The sequence below is a fragment of the Silene latifolia genome, chromosome Y, assembly GCF_048544455.1.
Source record: "Silene latifolia isolate original U9 population chromosome Y, ASM4854445v1, whole genome shotgun sequence".
Taxonomy (NCBI): Eukaryota; Viridiplantae; Streptophyta; class Magnoliopsida; order Caryophyllales; family Caryophyllaceae; genus Silene; species Silene latifolia.
Window position 1 is genome coordinate 255271943 of NC_133538.1, and position 7123 is coordinate 255279065.

General features: G+C 41.7%; 1 non-coding gene across 1 annotated transcript; it reads left to right on the forward strand.

The window, feature by feature from the left end:
- Positions 1 to 6021: 6021 nt before the first annotated feature.
- On the forward strand, positions 6022 to 6127 carry LOC141636793 (small nucleolar RNA R71). The gene has a single exon (XR_012541378.1). It is a non-coding gene; the product is annotated as a small nucleolar RNA R71 (small nucleolar RNA).
- The last annotated feature ends 996 nt before the right edge of the window (positions 6128 to 7123 follow it).

The following is a 7123-nucleotide window of genomic DNA, read 5'->3' on the forward strand; positions in this document are numbered from 1 at the left end:
TTTAAGATATCATAAACAGGTAACGGTGATAGGTTACTCGCCAAAATGTCGAAATTTCCGTCTTATATGTCGTTTTCATGTCCTTGTTTGATAAAGTTCGGTTCTTTATACTTTTCCTCATTTTGTATGCTCAATTTTTTTTTTATGTCAATACTATATTTATGCTCGGATTAGCTGGTTGTTTTCATGAAGTAATTGTGTTAAATTTCCATCTTAGAATGACGTTTGAAACGGACTATTTTACATGGGTTTCCGAGCATGGTTAAGATGAGCTTAGTTGGTGTCATTCATGTTTTAGTTGCGTCTCACTTCCGTATCATTTCTGTCTTAAATTCCATTTGAAAACTGAGTTAAAATGGGGCTGTTGAATTCGTCTTATACCCGTGACAGGTGCGGGTTTGGTCTCTGTTTTGATGGGTCTGGTGGCCTGCTCTGTGGGTCTGTTTTGGGCAGGAAATGGGGGTGGTTTGACATAATTGTGGGCCTGCAATAAGGGCTTATGAAGTTCTACGGTTTGCCTATGCAGAAGGAAATAAGTTTATTATGGACATAAGGCTTAATATGAGGTTAAGATGGTGATGGTATAATATGTTTGTGTGGGAGCAGAAAGCTTTGTGGGGGAATTTGAGTATGAGATTAGAGATTATCCAATTTTATTAATTTTCTACAATACGTATCACTATATTGTATCAAGATATTAACTTGGCAATGTTGGCGTTAGCTTTAAGTGTATAATCATGATATCTGGTTGTGGGTCGTGAATAGTGGTACCCAAATGACACCTTTGAGTCGTGTTTAAGGATTGTTTTAGCGGGAATTTGTTTATTTGAGTTATTTAAATTCCGTCTCATGTCTTATAAAACGTAATTCGTAAATATCGTTCATTTTTATTCGTCTCACATGATTTATAAATGTGGAGTACATTCAATAATTATCTCATGTATATATATGAAACGACATGTTTCCTTTTAATATGATCTCCAATTTAATTATTCATGCCTTGTGAGTAGTAAATGGTTTATCTTACATTTGAGTCATTTATAATTGAATGCTTGTTTTGCTCATTATAAATGGTTCATTTCCGTTTATTTATATTTTTATTCAAGTGATAAATATTGAAGAAATGGGTTACTTATTCATATTCATGATTATGATTTCGCATGAAATGTCCCACTTGGATTATCATCGGTTCATTATTTATAGTGGTCTCTATCCAAGTTTATTCGTATCGCTTGGTTGAGTCGTATTTTTATGATAATGCCTTTATGCTATACCGTATTGCTTGACTAATCTTTACGCCTCTTTCGGACTGTCCTACCGATTGTGGGTTTAGCTCATATTTTCCGCTTCTTTCGGATTGTCCTGCCGATTATGGGTTCTCGATTTCCGATCTGTCTTCGAGTCTTGGATGCGGACTGTTCTGCCGCATGTCGAATCGGGAACTGTACTGTCCCGAGAGTCTGGCCAGATTTAGACTAGGACTGAGTCTTGGGAGTACCATTGTCGTCCTACCAGGGGAATTATATATTGATAGATGAGTAGTAAAGGTCTTGCTTGGTTATAAATATTGGTATTTGTCTTTCAAGGCAAGAGTTATGCCTTGTGTTGTTTGTCTTGGTCCTATCGGATACTAGGGGTGAGCTATAAGCCCTCTAGTTGCGATATGATCGTCGGGATTGATGTTCCCATCCGTACTTATGGTGAGATGCAAGCCATAAGTATGAATGTGACATTAGTAGCCACGTTCCGTGCAATGTTTGCTAAGTGGTTTCCAAATAATGGCTACGGTTTCTATTCTTGTAATTTGCATTGGTTGATCTCTTACTTAACAGTTTCACATGATTTGGATTCTAATCTCATATATATGTTGTAATTCCTTGAAATGTGTGCCTTTGTATAAATGACCGTATTCTTATCTTTCATATTATTTAATTATTTCACATGAGTAGTGAGTCTCCATTATGCTAATATTGATCCATCGTATTCCATCTTATTTAATTGACATGTTTAATCATATAAACTTGATATTCATATCTTTTGTAAGTATATTACATGGTTCATCTAATTGAGTTCTTTGTTATGTTCGTTTCGACATTTTGTGGCTGGGAGAACCTTGAGTTACTCCCCACTGACTCTGGCGTTCATGTTTACATGAATGACAGGTGGTGAAGATGTTTACGTAGGGAAGACGTGTGGGCTAGCGAGAACTAAACCCTTGGACCTTAGTTTCTAGTTTAGAAACCCCTTATATGTTTATTCGTGGGTTATCTTTTTCCCGCTTTCTAGACTTGGGTTGTAATAACCTAAGTTTGCCTATTATTGTATTTGTTTCATTTTCGTTTTTGGCACCCGCGTGTTAATCTTTATTTAGTAATTTAAAAGTTTTTAAAATATCACAATTTCCGCTTTAAATTATTAGTTATATTTTCCGCTTTATCGCGGGGTGTCACAGTTCCATGAGCTTGAACTTGAATCGTTAGGAGGAGAATAGTTGATGTCCACATACGCGCGAACTTTTCTCGTCCTTACTCCTTTCTCACCAGCTTTAACATCATCGCTCCCACTTTGACTGACATTAATCGCACAATAACTATTGACAGCTCCTTCATTATTTTCATTTGTACCTGCAGCAAGGAAAATAGACGAACTTTCCTCCTTTTTGCTCTCAAACAGAGGCGGAGGGATCACGATAGCAGCACAATATTCCAAATCATCATTTGGAGTGTCAATAGGAGGGTCAGTAGAAGAGAGAGCATTGCAAGGCTGAGCTTGCATGGGAGCCCTTTGGGACTTAGACTGATGGAATATCAATTCCTCATCCCCAACCTGGAAAGTCAATGTCTTGCCCCCGACGTCTATCACTGCACGAGCAGTGAATAAAAATGGTCTCCCTAATATAATAGGGGTATGGGTATCTTCGGGGATGTAAAGTACAACGAAGTCAACAGGAATAAAGAACCTCCCGATCCTAACAGGTATGTCTTCTATGACACCTAGTGGCCGTGATATACTACGGTCGGCCATCTGAACAGTCATATTTGTGCAATTAAACTTGGTCAAACCAAGTTTCTTAGCAAGAGACAGCGGTAAGACAATCACGCTAGCGCCAAGATCGCATAACGCGTTATCAATCAAGTGGGTACCAATATGACACGGAATCGAAAAACTACTCGTGTAACACCCAGGGTATTTAAGAGCATTGTTGACCGTTAATGTTGACCAAACAGACCTTAGGGATGAATGGGTGAGGGATCAGACTTGTATCATGAGGTTTACAGGATTGCTTAGTCGACCTAGCTGAGGCTACTCGGCCGAGTATCTCCGATACTCGACCGAGTAGAGCCTACTCGGCCGAGTACTCTTGTACTCGACCGAGTATGGCTTCTGTCGACACGTTAATATAAATGCAAGTTCACGAGATTCATTTTATTTCTCATTTCTTCGACAGTTTCTCTTTCTCTAACCCTAGCCTACCTCTCTCCCTTATCACCCCATATCTTCACACTCTAATGGATTTAGCTTAAACCTCCACCATGGGAATGTAGGGATTCGCAGAGGAAGGATGACGTGGGTGGTGGCCGTCTATGTCATCGTCGATGTGTGATGTTAGGTGAGTTTCTGCCTTATGTTCTTTTGAGTGATTCTTTGAGTATAGTTGTGTAATAGGAGACGATTATCATTGTTAGGATGCTTATTGGAGTCGTGTGTGGCTGTAAATGGAAGTTTTGCATGCTTTGCGATGAGGTAGGGTTTCCCTAGTCAGTTTACTCTTAATTGATTTAGAATTGTGATTGCACTGTGTATGATTGTTATCTGCTGATCACCGGAGGTTGGGTGTTGAGGTGACGGTGTGGAGGTGGTTGTGTTGTGATGGTGGTGGAGTCACTTGCGGGAGTGGCTTCACACCCTAGTTCGCCCTCCGTGGAACCCGCCACAGGAGGGGATGTGCACATTAAGGGACAGGGATTATTAGTCGCTCGTTGAGGAGCTGGACTAGGCGGGATGGGCTGCGGTCACCCACTGGCGGCGAGGATTACCTGTTGCGATGGGTAATCTGGCAGGGCTACACCCTTCGGGGTGTAGTCGGTTACTGTGCGAGGTCATGAGACTGGGATGGAGGATGATCAGCTATTTATATTGTTGTTCTGTCTTACATTTAATTAGTCAGTACTGACCCCGTTGTTGTTGTTTTGTGAACCTGCGGTGATCCATTCGGGGATGGTGAGCAGTTGGCTTAGCAGGTTTTGGTTGATTGTGGCTGCTGGGATTGGAGGGATCGAGTCATCACGCTACCGTACTAGAGAGGCAGTGTCATGAGTGTTATGGTTGTACCTTTGCTATAAAGACAAAATATTAAGTTGTATTGTATAAGACATGTTAATAATATAAAGTTGTTCTTTAGTTGTCTAATTTGATCTACTCCCTCGGGAAACCGAGATGGTGACACCGTCTTACACTGGAATGGTCCTTGGTAAGGCATTTTGGTGTGCGGGGGTGTTACAACCCGGGTCTGACTGTTTGGGAGGTAACTTAATTTGAACTAGGGTCGTCCCTACCTCGGTCAAAGCTACCGTCTCATGGTCGTTAATGTGCCTCTTACGTGATAGAATTTCTTTCATAAATTTAAGGTAAGAGGGTACCTATGTCAGCAATTCGGCGAATGGCACAGTGACTTGCAAGCTTTTCAGGAGTTCGGCAAATTTGTCGAATTGTTGATTAGCCTTAGTGCTCTGCAAACGCCTCAGGAAAGGCACCGTGATGGGTATCTCGAGACCTTTGTTCCTCTCTTCCAATGTATCAGCCGGATCAAGCTCTAAATCCTTCGATCGAGACTTCTTTCCTCTCGAACGAGGTCTTTCAGGCGATATTTCACTCGATCAAGCACTAGCAGGCTCTCGATCAAGGTCTTCTTTGTCAGCAGCACTCGATCGAGCAAAAATATCAGTCGATCGAGTAGAATCTTCAACAAAATCATTCAATCGAGCAGTTTTATTTACTCGATCGAGCTCTTCTTTTTCTTGTTCACTCGATCGAGCAGAAATTCCACTCGATCGAGTCCTTTCTTCAGCATTTTTACTCGATCGACCCCCAGAAATTAGTCGATCGAGTACTTTCTTTGTCGTCAGCTCTTTTTCTTCAACAGAACAATGTTCATCAGCAGTAATTACCTTCCTCGGGTATGATTTCAACAATTCCGGTCCCTCATATGAACGACCGCTCCTCAAATTAATTAAATTTACCGTCTCATATGGATTCTTATCAGCTTGTGACGGTAAATGACCCTGCTTCCTTGTAGATTGGTTCGCGGCTAACTGGGCAACTTGAATTTCAAGTGACTTGATGGATGCATCTTTCTGTTAGTCACTTAGTTGCCATTGCTTTGTCAAAGACTGCAGCATTGTCTTTAACTCAGATAACTCGCTCACCCCACCTGAGGATGATGCACCTTGATTAGGTGTAGGAAAGGAAGGAGGCTTCTGAAAGCCTTATTGAGCCTTGTGAGGAGGGACATATGGTTGCTGCTGCTGCGGTGGAGGGGTAGGATTAAGCACATTTTGATTGGTCCACCTCAAATTAGGATGGACTGCCCCTTGATGATTGTAATAAGAACCGCCTCCTTACTTGTACTGTTGAAAAGCAAGGACCTTTTCTTTCCCTGTAAGACAGCCAACAGCAGTATGACCGTCGTTGCTCCCAAACCTCTCACATGTGACGGTTTCTCCTCTAGTAAGCAAATGAACCGTCTGAGGCTCTCCAGCAGAATGCAGCTCCAACTTATCAAACCTAGCATTCATGGCTTCCAGCTGAGCCACAACTTGCTTATCGACTGCATGAACTGTTCTAATACCATCCCTCGGGTTCCCATACTCAACACAGTGGGTCCCCATCTCTTCAATAAGGGCCCATCCCTTATCATCGTCAGTGTTCTTTTGGAATCTTCCGTTGGATGATGCATCAAGTATGGCTCTGTGATCATCGTACAGCCCATTGTAGAACTGGTTGGATAGAAACCACGAATCAAAACCATGGTGAAGAAGAGACCTCACCAACATCTTGAAACGGCACCACGCTTCATAGAAAGTTTCATCAGGTGCCTGCTTGAAACTAGTGATTTTTGCCTTCAGCTGATTAGTGCGCTGCGGAGGGAAATATCTCTTATAAAAAGAAAGAGCAAGGGTCTCCCAGTCTATGACCCCTGCGGCCGTGCGGTCCAAATCAGTCAGCCACTCCCTGGCTGAGTCAGTCAAAGAAAAAGGAAATAGCACCTCCTTAATCTTGTCTTAAGTTACCCCCTTTATGGCGGGCATAGTAGAACAGTAGTCCGTAAAGACCTCCATATGCTTCCTCGGGTCTTCACCTGCCACACCTCTAAAGAGATTTCTCTCCACCAGATTGATATAGGACGGACGGATGTCAAACGTATTTCCATCCTCAGTCTGGAGATTGAAACCTTTGGGAATAGATGATGCTTTAGGCTCCGATTGACTTGCAATATTCGACATCTTTACTGGTTAGTTTACATAACTGAAAGTGTCTTCTTCAAAAGACGGATTTTCTGTAAATAGGAAATGCTAAAGCTCTGGTTCGAAAGTACTCAAGTCTTCCTTTCGTGATTCCCTTTGCAGATGGAGTCTATGCCTGAACAGTCTCTTTGGCTTAGAATCAGCTGAAACTAACTCCAACCTGTTTGACCTGGGCATACACAACACTGAAATAAAATGAATAAGAAATGCCTCAAGGAATAAAAATTCCCTGGGACGGATAAAATAAACGAAACAAAGACAGATAGGGCAATTGCCTCCCCGGCAAGGGCGCCAAAATTTGATAGGGCTGTCATATACCTATCAAAAATAACTAACTCAACTAACGATATAGCTAGGGAAGTCAGGTCGATCTCCTCAGGGAGGCAAGATATCTGTGAGAGTCCGTCTATTTGGTCACAAATGGGGGGTTTGTAATTGGTTTTCTAAACTAAAATATTTAAAGGAAGAGAAGCAAGGAAAGAGCAATAAAGATAGAAAATGAGAATAAACTATCAATAGAGAGGGGACATGTCAGGATTTCGGTTCACTACGGTAGTCCAGTGACTCAACTGTAAACAACTTAGATAAATTACTGCGAG